General features: G+C 40.1%; 1 protein-coding gene across 2 annotated transcripts in view; it reads right to left on the bottom strand.

The window, feature by feature from the left end:
• The window catches only part of LOC122811530 (nitric oxide synthase interacting protein), a 344,453-nt gene extending 331,662 nt beyond the window's left edge, over positions 1-12,791 (bottom strand). The window contains exon 1 of one of the 2 annotated variants that reach the window (XM_044083424.1): positions 12,649-12,791. The gene's annotated coding sequence lies outside the window, so the exon portion shown is untranslated. The remainder of the gene's footprint in view (positions 1-12,648) is intronic. The other variant, XM_044083422.1, reaches the window with a different exon arrangement.
• Positions 12,792-13,686: the final 895 nt, after the last annotated feature.

The raw sequence follows: 13,686 nt of genomic DNA, 5'->3' as shown, positions 1-13,686 counted from the left end.
TTTAACCATCATGTGTCTACAGTAGTGAGGAAATCATTCTATGTTGTGCAACTTATAAACAAAGGTATGGCATCTAAGGCCAAGGAAGTCATTGTTCCACTGTATTTGGCATTCATCAGACCTATAGAGTGTTCCTAACTAGGCATATCCAACAAGTGGACTGTCCACATAGGTTCCCCACTAAAAGAATACAAGGTGCAAGTAAAATGTCCTGTGCAGACTGCCTCAAGGCCCTATCCCTGTATTCTGTCTCCTACAGGCTTTTGAGGGTAGATTTATGCCTGGCATACAGGATGTTGTCAGACCCTACTCTGACAGACCTCCTGCATATCCACAAAACAAAGAGCACCAAAATTACCTGTTCTAAAGACTTAAACCTTGCCTGTGTTATAAACAGGACCTGCTGGAGAGACAAGTACGTATCCCAGAGACTACCCCCATCTATGGAACAGGCTCCCCATCCATGTGAAGCGGAGTTCCTCCCTAACCCAATTCAAGTGCAACTTGGACAACTGGATGGGGAACATATAATTTATCCCTGGTTTGGCACCTATGTCTCTAATAGACACAGGCAACCTGTAAACGGTTCATCTCCCAGGACCCTGCTTGTAAATGTTTCATCTCCCAAACCCGTGCTTACACTTAAAGGGTATCAGAACTTGTCAGAGATTTGGGATGCATGGCTAGGCTTAAAAGGCCCTTGTATTCATTATCCTAGTAAACACCTATGAACTTATATGCTACTTACTAATTATAATGTTTTAGTATTTTAAAGTATTCATGCATATCTACTAGTAATCTTGCAAGCTACGTTACAGACTTCTTGCAAGCTATGTTACAGGGAATCACAGACTGTATACTACCTGTACACACAAATTTTTAATAGACCATTCACAATATTACATCTACTATTTACTGAATTGCATAATTCTGATACACTAAAATAACCTCAAGTTTTTAATGTTTCCTACAACACTGTCTTGTATCATGAGATTGCCTCAAAGTGGTCCACAAAGTACGGCAAATGGCTGAAGTGAAATTATTTTTTAAAAAGAGTTAGATGTTGGAGACGAGAAATTTAATAATGGGGACAGGGGTTCGTTATGCTGCAACAGTACATTAACAAACTGGAAACTATTCACTTTTTTATCCAATGAAATGCTGCTTTCACCTACTTAAACTACAAAATTAAGCAGAGTAGCAAACGTATAAGTAGGTGTCATTTGCTGTATTAGCTCTCTGAAGTAACAACTTTCAGTCACTCGTAACTAATTTGATAATCTAGAAGCGAGTAATCCGTGGCTTTTGCACCACTCATTCGTTTGAGTTGCATCCTGTTGTAGAATGTTGGTGTTTGTGAGATGCGAAATTGGTGATCCAGAGGTCTTTGACACCAGCCTTGACTTCCGAGAAGTAGATCCCAAACAGGAACTGGACCTACACAGAGCCCTGGGGTACTCTGCTGGTGGCCGGTCTCTTGGTGGAGAAGGTCTCACTGATCCTGACCTCTTGGGTTCTACCTATGAGCCAGCTGGCAATCCAGCAAGTTATGTAGGGATTTATGCCTAGTTCTGACAGTTTCACAACAATACCAGAGTTGAGTGTTGTAGCAAATGGCTTGGCCAAGTCAAAGTACGCAGTGTGCACCATTTTCTCCTGTCCATAGCCATGGTGACCCTCTCAAAGAAGTCTACCAGGTTAAGTAGGCAAGACCCTCCCTTTTACAAAGCCAAACTGGAATGGGCCCAGTGTCTATGGGTTGCCAATGTCCTTGTTGATCATTTCTATAATTAATTCCACGGCTTTGCATATTAGACTTACCACTCTGATGGGTCTGTAGTTTCTGGGGCCAGTTGATGGCCCACCCTTATGAAGAGGGTTGGCCGCTATGACTCTTCAATCTCCTGGCATGTAACCTGTTTTGAGGTTGTATCTGAACACTGCCTCAAGTGGTCTTGCTGGGTCATGTTTTAGGCTGTTTGTGAGGCAACCAGGGATACTGACAGGGCCCAGTGAAACACTGTTTTTAACCTTATCGAGTACCTCCAGGACCTGTTGATAGTTGGGGGGGGGGGGGGATATGCTAAAGGGATTTTACAGGGAGTAGTGGGGATGAAGTTAGAGCTAAATTTATCAACCAATAGATTTGCTATGGTACCCTAGTCAGTGAAGGCTGTGCCATTTTCCACCAGTTCTGTACACTGCTGAGTATTATCTTTAAGATTCCTGACAGAGCTGAAGAAGGCCTTGTGACTGTCCTCATTCTGCAAAGCTATCCTAACCTCATAATCATTGTTGCTGGACTTTATCAGACCTCTTAGTCTCTTGTTTGGTTGAATCGGATAGTTCTTGACTCTGTGAGAGGTACTCTTTCTGATTTTGGCCATAACTTGTTTTCTTTTGTTATATAGTCTGTTAAGGTAAAGATTCCACTAGTATGGTTTGTTCTGACATTAGATCTGGGTTTACTTCTGGTAGGGACAGCTGCCTCAAATCAGCCATTTACAAGTTTATACAGGGTTTCTGTAAATAATTCTACATAGGTAGCTGTGCTCTCAGGGTTTGGGGGAACTGAATTTTGACAAAGTGTCACATAATATGATCTAGTTTGCTTTAATATAGTTCCCAACTGTTTAGTTGGGTTTTCCAAGTTGAATTTTATTTAGAGGTAGACATCTGTGTGATCCAACTTCACTAATGAGGACAAGGCATGGGGGGGGGTGCAACGCTCCCCCATGTTGGCAAGTACTAGATCTAATACGTTTGATCCTCTAGTTGGACAGTGCACCATTTGGTCCACGGTATTCATGTTGATGAAGTCCAGAAAACGCAGTGCCTTTCCTTCCAGGACACCATACAAACAGTAACATTTGCTTCTACTACTTCGGCTTTTGCTTTCAGCATTCCAAATGTCTCTAAAGGAATGTTTGTGTGGAAATAATTGTAATGACTATAAGCAAAGCTTTCTGAAACCTCTTGTCCATAAAACATGCTGTAAAACAAACTCTGTCACCCAGCCTTTTGGGTAAGCACTGTTGGTTTCTAAAATATGTCATCTACACTGCCTGGATTTAGAAAAGTTTCTCCTACTTTTAAGCTTTACTATATATATTAGGACAGTGCAGTGTAAAGACTATGCAATTTAAGTATGTGTGTGCTATTTCTGTATTTATAGCATCAATTTAAACTATGGCTCAGTTTAATTTAAAATGTACTGCTCATTCATTTTCTAAACCACAAGACCTAATGAGATTTACAGCAGCATGGAGAACAGGTTAGACCTAACTTCCTCAACCTAGCTATATTCACCAACTCACCCCATGGGATATTCAGCTGTTGCCAGGCAATATCTTCAACACATCTTGGGTCTCCTCAGCGACAGCTGAGCCTGATAACCCACCTATGGGAAACACCCAAGCAGCTTCCTCATAATGTGTCCAAACCACTCGGACTCTTCTCAGCACAATAAAGCAACATCTGTACTCCGGAATTCTTAGATTGCCAAGATCCTCAATCCATGACGGAAACTGAGCACAGCTACTCTGCAAAGGAAATGCATTTCTGCTGCTTGCATCCTCAGTCTTATCCTTTCAGTCCCTACCCAAAGTTCACGACCAAATGAAAGGATAGTAAAGTTCGCCATTATTTGCTTGAACTTAACCTAACTGGATTGTTAGTTGCTTTAGCTACAGTTGATCAACCAAGTATTTTTACCACACATTTCCACATCTCGCCCCTAGAGTTTTCTCCTCCTTACTTCTTTGTGTTTCTAAGGAACTTGACAACTTTTGATGGTAATGTGTGTGATGGACAACACCACAAAAAGATACATAACTGAACACCACTTTCAATAAACATTAATTTTTGCAATTTTCTCTGCTGCTGTGCAACTGTGAAATTGGTATTTATATAGGTTGAAGGTGTTGGGGGTCTTCTCCCATGTGGGAGATGCAGGAGAGGTTGGGGTCTTCCCTCACATGGAGAGGTAGGAGGGCCTACCCCCCCCCCCCAAAAAAAAAGCTGATTCTGTTATTCACTGAAAGGGATCGTCAGTGATAACATTTCTGAATGGTCTGACAGACAAATTTCTTTTAAAGAATCATCATGAGTCCTGTTTTCAACACCTTCCATCTATTCTTTAAATCCCTCTTTTCTATAGACATTTGTAAACTTCCATTTTTCCACACCCTTACACACCAATCTATTCATTCTCTTTCACTCTCTAAGATACCTTTTTAAAATTCAACTTATATCTCTGATGCAACTTCTACATTTGTATGCAGTGTTACAACACACCTTTAAATCGTCCTGAACAATTAGGTATGCAAATACTTATGTGCATATTCCAGCCTAGACTAGGCATCACCTTTTTATAATCATTTGTATATTTTGGTTGTAATCATATGCACCTGACAATTTCACAGCTCACTGACTCAACTTTCTTTTTCTGTTATACATGTATTTTTTTTTTTTTTTAATTTATGTTGTTGCTATATGAAGCCTTTCACCCTGGAAACCTACTGAAAATGTGATATTTTTAGTTCAGTTTTTCTATCCCAACAAAAAACTAAATAAATTAGAAGCTCAAAATATGTGCCTTGGTTCTTTTCAACATCAACAAGTCACCAATAAGGAGTGATCATTACTGAAGGGGTTCAATAATGACTTCTCTTTTTCTGAGATGGCGTTATATCAGAAGGAGAACAGATAAGCACCAACCTTTAACAACACTGTCAAGCAATATATGAACCAAGGAAACCTAGTGTCTGCCACCTTCCTTGATCTGTCCAAAGCATTCGATACAGTATCCCACAGCAAACTAATTACTATCTTAGCCAAACTCAACCTAAACAACCCCTCCTTGCTGATAAGCACCAACCTTCACCAACACTGTCAAGCAATATATGATCCAAGGAAACCTAGTGTCTGCCACTTTCCTTGATCTGCCCAAAGCATTCGATACAGTATCCCACAGCAAACTACTTACTATCTTAGCCGAACTCAGCCTAAACAACCCCTCCTTGCTCTGGTTTCAAGACTACCTATCCAACCGCTGTCAAGCAGTTAAGTGGCATAATTTCCTCTCCCCCCTTCTCCCAGTAACAGTAGGTGTACCACAGGATCCTGGGACCCCTACTATTTAATATCTTTACAAACACCCTCCACATCGCCACCCATCAAGATACAACAGTTCAATATGCAGATGATACTACAGTGATCCGCTCAGCCCCCACACTCCAAACACTCCAGACTAAAACCGAAGAGGCCTTCTCCAGTATTGAAAACTGGTTAAGAAAACTCACAAGTAATACTTAACCCCAAAAAGACCCACATTATGCTTTTCCACCCTACCAAAACTATTGACTCTTCTGCTCTTTTCTCTATCAATTCTGCCAATAACACCCACATCTCCCCAGTATCACAAGCTAAACGTCTTGGTGTAATACTTGACCAAAACCTAAAGTTTGACAAACATGTAGCACAAAGTCCATAAAAATTTGGAACCCTATACCGCTGCAAAAGCTATCCAACCAAAAACACCAAAATGACTATATCCAGAAGTCACCTGCTCTCTGCATTGCTCTATGCATCCCCTATATTAACAAACCTTAACAAAACAGACCTACACAAATTGTCCATGTGCTATAATAAAATAGTTAGATTCGCAGCCAACTCTAATTTCCGCTCCCACCACTGTCACTCACTAAAACAACTAGGTTGGCTTGAACTTCCTAACTTACTAAACTATATCCAACTCACAATGGCTCACTACTTGCTGTACCACCCAAACAAGATTCCTGATCTCTCAGGCTTACTCAACTTTCACAATTCTACTCACCAACTAAGATCCACAAACAAAGCCCTTCTTGAAGTAGCTAAGTGTAGACACACTGCTGGTGAATCCCTCTACTCCTACACAGTTGCTAAAATCTGGAATTCTCTTCCACCAGATAGACTGCAAAGCAGCACTCCCATCTTTAAAACCCAGTTAAAAGCCCACCTCAATCTCCTCTGTCAATGTACCTATGCTGATCATGGCTAGCCCTACCACTATTCAGATAAATCTTCCTCTGGCACTACTCAAAGGTCAAACACACAGAAAAAAAACTACCATAACAAATTGTATTTTTAAATGTATGTATATAACTGTATATAGTATTACTGCACTTTCTTACTCAAATACATTATATTTTCTGCTTTATTACTGTATACTCTATATACTGTACACTTCTGTAACTTATATTATGCCATGATATACTATTGTTTGCTGTATCAATTTGTACTCATCTCTGACTTTTGTATTTTTGTCATGTATCTGGAACTTGTGGGTTTTTTGGGGGGGTTTTTTCAGACCAACCCGGTAATCAAATTAAATAAATAAATAAAAAGGATATGTAAAGTAGTAAAGCTGTTACAGGAAGGCCTATCTTATAAAAAATATTATTTTATACACATTTCCGCACTTTTCCCATCCCATCAAGTATGCATATATAGACTTTACATGTAATTAAGTTAATAGAATCATATTGAAATGTATGAGCTTCTGAATTTATAGTTATATACTGTATAAGGGACTACACCAGACCAGGAAGAGGACATAGAGTAACCAGTAAATTAAGAGGTCTTCCCTGTGAACTGGTAGCTGCTTCACCACCACAGTCCAGTAAAATGTCTGCATAACTGTTGCCATTGCACTCATTCACTGATTAATCTCCCAATCCCCTTTAACTTCCCTTATGAATAAGACCTCAAAATACTTTATCTCTTTCATCTAAGGAAATCTATTCAACTACATAGAGAGAAAAACAGTCTTTTCCAGGAAAGAATCATGACCTCTGATTTTCATTCAAACTGCATTCAACTGTTCCGATGCATGTAGGGGATTACAATCACTTGAGGTTAAGAAAACATAATCATCATATACAACAAAGATGCAACCTTCACATCCCCCAAGAGACTGCTTTTGGCTGTGACCTTTTATCAGATCTGTAAAAATCTGAAACCTAAGGTGGAAATAAAAGACAGTAATTGTGGTGACACACTCACCTTGATTATGTTATTTCTATTACTTATTTACTTTATGATTAGACAAAACAAGATTTTTTTTTTTAATGCGGTATTTTTTTTTTTCATTTCTCTGGGACTGCTTTCCACAAATGCCCCGGATTTCAGTTTATATTGATTTGAAAACATGTGAATTATAACCTGCTCTGTACTACTTGTCTCATTGCATACAGTGCTACTTAGACTTAGAGTAACATCATATTTGATAATCTTCCACATCATATTTGATAATCTTCCACATTAAGTAAAATACACTAAAATAACCATGCTGCTTTTGATGTCTACAGTACATGTTCCTACATGCTGCCAAAAAGTTCAATGAGAACTGATATTTGATTAATTTATATAAAAATCTCTTTACTCCCATTACAATTAAAAAAGAAGTTATGCTCATACCAAAACTATGCTTCACTAATGGACTGCTCAACAGCTTGTCAAAGACTACATGCACAACTGTGTGTGTGTATGTATGTATGTGTATATATATATATATATATATATACACACACATATACATACATATACACACACACACACACACACACACACACACAATCCATTATATATAAACACACACGTATGAGCAAATATATATGTATAAATGTATACACATATACACACCTACATACATATGCATACACCTCAAAATGTTAGACTGAGAAAATCTTGGTTCATAGGTTCATACTAGGCTATCTGCCTGAGGGCATTTATAAGCCTAGCCCATAGTTTTGTGGCTTACGCCACCCCTTTTGTATGGGGAACTATACCCATTATTTTGCTGTGCCTCTGTCTAGCAGTGACACTGAGGTAATCCCTGGAATATATCTGCGATCTCCCATCCATTGGTCAAGATTTCTCTTGAACAAAGCCAGCGAGGTGCTCTGCCTCACATATACCGGGATTTTGTTCCACAGCATAGGGAGTCTTTGGGTGATGAATCTATCCCTCCAGCACGTCCTATTAATAGCCGTGTCGAGGTTTAAGTCTCCCGCCCTTGTGGCTCTGATGGATCTAGATTTTTTGAGGTGAAGCATATTCATCAAATCTGGGTTAGACATGGCCTTGTATGTCAGGCAAAGGTCACCTCTGAGCAAGTGTGCGACTGAATAGAGCTGGAGTTCTTTCAGTCGGGCAGCATAGGACAGATTTTTGAGACCCTTTATCCTTTTGGTGAGGAACTTTTGTGGCCTCTCCAGCTGCTGCAAGTGTCGGGTCAGATACATTCCGAATGGGGCATTGTACTCAATCATTGGTCTGATGAGTGATGAGTATAGGGAGACTATGACCTCCCTTGATCTAGATGTGAATCCCTTCATGATAAGGTGGGCAATGTAGAAGGTCTTCCTAACTACTTTAGCTACATGGGTGTCGAATGACAGGCTACTGTCAACCTGGGTCCCCAGGTCCCTGACAACTTCTTCTGTGCTCAGAGGATTACCATCTATATGGTAGCTAGGGGTAACCTTGTTTTTCCCGAAGGGTATGACTATGCATTTTTTGGCATTTAACTTTAGGCCATGGCTCTGGCACCAGTCATCCGTTTCTGTGAGACCCTTCTGAAGGATATCTGTGTCAGATGTGTTTTCGACTAAGGGCCCAGTTTGCAGTCATCTGCAAACTTTGTCAGCCATAACCCTCCTGTGTTTGCTTGTACTTCGGAAAAGTAGATGCCAAACAAGAGTGGGCCCAGGACTGAGCCCTGTGGGACACCACTTGTGACAGGCTTTGAGTCTGACATGGCGCCAGCAACTCTGACCCTGTGGGTTCTGTCACTCAGCCAGTTTGCAACCCATCTTGTGATGTATGGGTTAACATTTAAGCTGATGAGTTTTTCAATGATACCCGAGTGGGGTATTGTGTCGAAGGCCTTCGCCAGATCGAGGTAGGCTGTATGGACTGCCTTTCCCTCATCAATGGCTTTGGTGACTGTTTCGAAAAAGTCAACCAAGTTTAAAAGGCACGATCTGCCTTTGACAAAGCCAAACTGGGTTGGATCCAAGGTCTGCAAATTCCCTATGTCTTTATTTATGAGGTCCATTATGATCCTCTCCATAGCTTTGCAGATAAGGCTTGTCAAGCTAATGGGCCGGTAATTTCCAGGGTCTGTGGAGGCACCGCCTTTGTGAAGTGGGACCACAGTCGCAGTGCGCCACTCACTGGGTACGTATCCAGAGGTGAGACTATGATTAAACAGCTGTCCTAGCTGTGGGTTTAATTCCTCGTTGAGTTCGTGGAGCACACAGCCTGGGACACCATCAGGTCCCATGGATGCTGTGTTTTTGCTTTGGAGAGAGCAGTTCTCACTTGGGCGTTTGAGATGTTTGGGGGCTGCAACCATTTGGTATAGATATCTCTCCTTTTGGGGAGAAGTTTGCACTGAACCTGTCAGCCAGTATGTTGGCAATGTCTGTAGGATCAGTAATCTTCACATCATTTTGAACTAGTTCTGAGCATATCTGGGAGTTTCCTCCCAGGTTTCTAACATAGCTAAAGAAGGCCTTATGATTGTCTTTTGAGTCTTTAGCTATTTTTCTCTCAAAATTTGCTTTGGATGATTTTATGAGAGCTCTTAGGTTTTACTTATAGTGATCAAAGGTGTCTTACCTTTTAAGGATTTTGCTCTATCTTGTAGTAGCTTCCTCCTTTTGTTGTAGAGTTTGTTTATGGCTGGGGTCCACCAGACTGGACGCTTGCCCTTGGTACAAAGAGTCTTTGTTTTGCTTGGGATTGCCTTATCCATGCAGTCCTGCAGGTGCTGGTAGAAGGCATTTGTAAGTGATTCAGCAGCTTGAGTACTGTTTTCCGCTGGCTCGGGGGCCTTAAAGGAGACCACACTAGTCTTTAGAAGTGTGAAGTCGGCTTTCAAGAAGTTTTTGACTGTGGTCTTTTTTATTTCAGGTGGGGGTGGGATGAGGACCTCCAGCAAGATTAGTTTGTGATCTGATCTCACCAGTGAGGGGTATACTTCCGGTGTTGAACATTGTGCTCCCATGTTCGTGATGATGAGATCAAGTATGTTTTCTCCTCTTGTGGGGATGGTGACTAGTTGTTCCATGGCATTTGAGTTTATGAATTCCAGGAACTTTTGGGCTAGGGTGTTTGGGCTTGAGTAGTGTTCCCAGTCTATATTAGGGTAATTGAAGTCACCTAGTATGATGGTGTTTGGAGATACATTTATCCCCTCCAGTGTTTTCAGGAAAGCCATGTGAGGTTCCTGAGTTTGTGAAGGTGGCCTGTAACATGCTACAATTTGCAGAGCAGTCTTGCCTATGGTTAATTGCACCTGGATGGTCCCCGATGCATCGTGCATTGCCACCAATCTTGAGGTGTGGGTGTCCTTGATGAATATGGATACCCCCCCCCCCTTTCTTGGTATTGTCCAGATTTTGGGGCCGGAACGCATGGTATGAGGTAAAACCTGTTAGTGCTGGGGTGCTCTCAGGAGCCTTGAACCAGGTTTCTGTCACAGCACAGACATCGATGTTCTCCATACTGAGAAGGACCTCGAAACGTGCATTTTGAGATTTAGACTTCTGGCATTGAGCAGCATTACCCTTAGTTTTTCCTTTTTGTGTTCTAGGGTGGTAGGTTTAGAATTTGAGCCTTGCCTAAAAAAGGCACTATGGGGGTGGCAAGAGCCTTTGCCAATATCCGGAATCCCAGGGGTGACAGGTGCAAGCTGTCCCTTGCGAAGCAGCGTGGCTTGTCCAGCATGTCATCCCGGGCAGACAGACATTGGATCCCCTTTGAATGACACCAGAGTTTAAGCCAATTGTTAAAGCTGATCATCTTATCTCTGTAGTGTGGATATGGGCAGCCATGTAGCAATAAATAACTACAAAGCCTTACCAATGGAAAAAATATGGGTCTGGATTTGAAATTAAACTTTTGCTTTAATGAAGGCAGTGTGCAGAGTTAAAGATGATCATTCATATACTTTTTATGTACAGAGTACCTTCATGTGAAACAAATACATAAAATGCACTGTGGTTCTCAAACAATGTACCATCAAAAGTTACAAAAAAAACCATGAAACAATTAAGAAATATAAAGAAACACAAAGACAAAAATACTGGTCAAGACACAAAAATATACAAAAAGGAAAGGCTGAAACAGTGGACAAGTTACTCAATTTATTCAAGAAAGGAGATTTTACAAACAACATACATAAATGAAGAAAAACAAAGGAAGTGATGGTCAAACTCAAGAAAATAATGTAGGAGAGCAGAAAACAATGCCGAAAAAGAAATACTACTAAATGAATCCTTCCCTCCAGATTTACACAGGAGGAGTACCAATACTTACTTTACCCAGTCTATACAAGTGGCCAGGAAAACTGAAGTGATTCTTGTCTTTTATTATAGGAAATAGTCATGAATGCTCTTCAAAAAATATAAGTTAACAGGTTTCATCACAGAGATGAGGAAAGACATTATACCTTTAACTGACCTTCAACTTACTGGAGAAGGATAAGATACCCAATGAATGGAAAAACAGTGGATGACATTCCCTTTCCAATGAGTGGAAACATTACAAAGAATGTAAACAAAACCACGAAAATCACTGCTAAGAGAGAGAGAGAGAGAGAGAGACATTAGGCATTACCTAGACGACAGTGAGATAGATACTGCTCCCAAGTTAACATTGCTTCACATCAGGAAATACATACCAGACAAAGAGTTATCTGACTGGGTAATCTGTGTAGTAAACCAGAAATGGGATGTAGACAACTCCTGCTTAAAAGTTACACATACAGTTTGTTAACCCATTTACAGAGAAGGACCACTTGGGAAAAACTCGCTACATAACGATAACATGAAGGAAAGTATGACAAATCATACTACCACGCACATATAACTGATACAACACAAACACAATAACAAAGAGCAAACAAGATGTTTCAGCACTAGTAAAAAGATGTATCAAAATGGCTCTTCTAGACGTGCTTGCAAACTTTCCTCTGTATACAGAGATTCCTTAGAACTTAATTATTGCTAATGGCATGTTCCTGATGCACTACCGCAGTACAGGTAAACAGGGGTACCAAACAACACATCATATGCACAACTTAAAACAGTACTTCCAAGCGTACTAAAAAAAAAAAAAAGAATGCATGTACTCATTCCAACCAGCGTATAATTAAAAAAATATATTTGCCTTAATACCACCCAAACGGTTACTGGAAAATAATACAGCCTCGGTTAGAAGGTGTACGTATGAATAAAACATTACCAAAATAAAAGGAAAGAGGATCACAACATACGCAGACAGGTCAAATGAAACTATACCTGTTCGCTAGTAGAAGTTGGAGGACACTACTTTCCGAATACAAATAGCTAATTGTTCTTTTAACCCAAGAAAAATCATCAGTGACACAATTTAGATTTTGGGAAAAGCAGCATGTGATCAGACCTATGACTCTACAGACCAACAAAATATGCCATTGTTAGGAAATTATTGCAAAAGACCTAGAACTAAGAAAACAACATTAAATACAGCATATAAAGTAAAAACATCAAAGCATAACATGAAGTACACAATTGCAGTGAAATATTCGTCAACTAATACTTAGCTTCAACTTACAGATAAGTCTGTTATTAAGGAAGAAAAATGTCAACATACAATCCGGAAGTTGTTCAACACAAAATAGAACCTTCCTTTCCTAGAATCGGAAGTGATTGCCCTTTAATTGTTTAGGAAGTGGGACACTAGTCATTCGTTAAAGGGACAATCCCAGTGTTTAAAATTCGGGTCCACAGTAAAGCTGACCAATGCCACGCCTACTTTTTACGTCACTCACTTTCCTCACCCACAGTGTCCTTTTTCTTTTCAATATCCTGTAAAGTTTCAGTCCCAATACTATTTTGTCTCCCAGTCTGAACTACAGCTTGGTTTTATGGTCCTGTCTCAGAATGTTACATTTTTTTGTATCATATTTTTGGTCCGTTTTTCGTATTAGTGGTAAACTACTGCAAAACCTGTTATTCTATCAACCTTTCGGTATGTAAAATGTCAACAAATGAGCAGCACATCTATTTTTGTTTAAATCGGTACACTGTAAGAGCACATACTACTTTACCGTCTTAAACTGAACACAATGATAATGGCATCCCGATGCAGTAGTAAAACAAGCAACAGGTATATAAACACAGTGGTTTCTGTGCCTCTCAACTGCTTATCGCAAGAAATCTTCAAAGCCAAAGGGCAAACACTATTTCAATTTCGGTCCCGGTAAACAGTCTATTTCAAGAATGTTAAGTAGTAGCTTTTTATAAGAATGACACACATGTCCGACATGCCTCTCAACTTACCATCTTTTCACAGAATGTCCATATGTTTCCATTAAAAATTGCTTGTTATGTTATCTTCATAACATTTGTGGATTCCTTGCAAGACGTGGGATAGTCTAATATTAGGTGTTATCGCAATCCATTTTCGGACAAGAGAAACAGCTGTACGGCTTGGAAAAGAGCCGTTTCTCATGTTGGAAAAGTAGTTGCGATAATGCGCAAGTACTACTCCGTGAATTAATACTTTATTTTTTGGAGTGATTGCTCATTGTGGTTGGTTTCCCCCATTATTTCAGGCATTGTTCAAATTTCTTGCTCTAAGAGGTACAGC

Source organism: Protopterus annectens, chromosome 9.part0 (assembly GCF_019279795.1).
Source record: "Protopterus annectens isolate FY-2018-M chromosome 9.part0, PAN1.0, whole genome shotgun sequence".
NCBI classification, from domain to species: Eukaryota; Metazoa; Chordata; order Ceratodontiformes; family Protopteridae; genus Protopterus; species Protopterus annectens.
This window is presented reverse-complemented; position numbering and strand designations above follow the sequence as displayed.